The 2,208-nt window shown below is 44.4% G+C and overlaps 1 non-coding gene across 1 annotated transcript; it reads left to right on the top strand.

Moving 5' to 3' along the window:
- Positions 1–1,519: 1,519 nt before the first annotated feature.
- Positions 1,520–1,591, top strand: trnat-cgu (transfer RNA threonine (anticodon CGU)). The gene has a single exon. It is a non-coding gene; the product is annotated as a tRNA-Thr (tRNA).
- The last annotated feature ends 617 nt before the right edge of the window (positions 1,592–2,208 follow it).

The following is a 2,208-nucleotide window of genomic DNA, read 5'->3' as shown; positions in this document are numbered from 1 at the left end:
AGGATGGGGGTGGTGGTGGGTGAAGCGGGGAGTGAGCAGTCAGAGAGTGGGATGGGGGGAAGCGGGGAATGATCGTCCGGAGAATGGGATGGCACTGTTTAGCGGGGATTTGAGGAAAAAATGTTTCAATTCGAGGGTGGTTGGAATCTGGAACACACTGCCTGAAGGAGTGGTAGAGGCAGGAACCCTCACAACATTTAAGAAGTATCTAGATGAGCACTCAAAACGCCACAGAATACAAGGCCTCGGCCACGTGCTGGAAAATGGAATTAGAATAGATAGGTACTTGATGGCCGGCACGGACATGATGACCGAAGGGCCTGTTTCTGTGCTGTATAACTCTATGACTCTATGAAACCTCACTGAATTACAGAGGGTGTGCAGCACTGTCAGAGGTGCTGTCCTTCTGATGAGACTTCAAACAGCGCAACGTTCTCCGAGTATCAACCAAAACATGTCCATTGTGTAGATATGTGCCATATTTGCTTATGAAACGACAGTCACTGCTCCGAAAATAATTCGCTTTAGGTGAATTAAGATGACTTGGTACTATATAACTGGCGAATGCACAAGAAGGAGCGGGGGACTGTTGGGGGTGGGACGGAGGCGGCGATGGCAACCTTTGAGGGGATTTTTGGGTCGAAGTTGTTTTCTGTGATAAATTGAGTAGCTCCATCTTTAATCCTGGCAGCTGCCTGAATGTCACAGACAGTGACGTTTCAGTGGAAGAGGCTGCATTTGCGCATGTGCTAGTACAGCGTCACCTGGTGGTTGCGTTGTCAGCAAATGCAGCGTTTTAACTTTGGCTCCACGATGACATTTTTTTCCTCAATTAAAATAGGTCTTCAGTGCCTTAATAACTTCTTCACATGTTGCCTTCTGTTCTTCATGAGGATGTTGCCTGCACACTCCCTTCATTGCAGACAATAGTGTACTGACCTGCTCCATGTCTGGCTTCTGCACGCGACCCGATGCAGTACGATACCTTGCAAACCTCTGGAACCAACTCGGCCACTCGTCGGCTTGGTTCAGTGCAGTGACCTTTTCAAAGGTACAGGCAAAGATTTCTCCATCTTCGCTTTGGTTTACTGTGGCCCCCATATAATATTCTGATATCTGTCAAGGCGTAGTACAGAATTTATAAGAATCTGACGGTTAAAATAACCTGAGTTTACTCTACACATCTTGCATTGAAGGTTTCATCTACAACTCTCCATGAGGTGCCGTACAGATTATATTACATCACTTCCTGTGATGATGCACATAGTCTATTTATATAATCTGCCCAGTAACAACCCAATGTCCACTCTTATATTATTGTACAGATGTGAGAAAAGCTGAGGATGGGAATGGAACGTCTGAATGAAGATTTCATGATGCTGATGATGTAAATGAGGCTGATCTGTTACCCATTCCACAATCCCTCTTTATTTCTGTGCATGTTTCTCGATGCTGTTTCAACCAAATTGAAAAAGAATCACAAATCCTCCCCTGGAGCCTCAGATGTTCGTTAACAAAAGGCATGGTGGCCAAGTGGTAAGGTGTCAGTCTCGTAGATTGAAGGTCACGGGTTCAATCCCCGTTTGTGCCTTTTGATTAGTTTCTCACTTTAAATGTGATGTTTCCACAAAAGATGTCTGTTGCATTTGTTTTGGCCATCTGGAAATCAGTGTCATGTTACACTTTATCCTGGACACGGGGAAGAACGTGAGGAGTAGCCACATGGTTCATCCAGCCTTCTCTGCCATTGATAGAGTGAAAATATCTGAGGTCCAAGCACTGAACCTTATTACTGTGCATATGCCGGATATTGAACAGAGCTATTCTATTAATCCCACATCCCACACTCCTGTCCTTTCCCCCATTGCCCTGTTAGATTTTCCATGTCAGGTATATATCCAATTCCATTTAGAGTTAACATTGAATCTGCTTCCACTGACCTTTCAGGATTGCATTCCAGACCAGAACAACACACTGCTGAAAAAACAATCTCCTCATCACAACTCGAATTCTTTTGTCAATTACTTTAAATGTGTTTCCTCTGGTTACTGACCCTTCTGTCACTGGCAACACTTTCTCCTTCTTCACTCTATCAAAACTCTTCAGGATTTGCATTTCCTGCTGCCTTTGCTGATATAACAAGGCTGAGCACACATCACTAAATGGAATATGATTGGCTCTGAATCACATTTATCCTTCCTGCCAATC

Source organism: Heterodontus francisci, unplaced genomic scaffold (assembly GCF_036365525.1).
Source record: "Heterodontus francisci isolate sHetFra1 unplaced genomic scaffold, sHetFra1.hap1 HAP1_SCAFFOLD_86, whole genome shotgun sequence".
NCBI lineage: Eukaryota > Metazoa > Chordata > Chondrichthyes > Heterodontiformes > Heterodontidae > Heterodontus > Heterodontus francisci.
The sequence above is the reverse complement of the archived record's forward strand: the minus strand, read 5'-3'. Positions and strand labels throughout refer to the sequence as shown.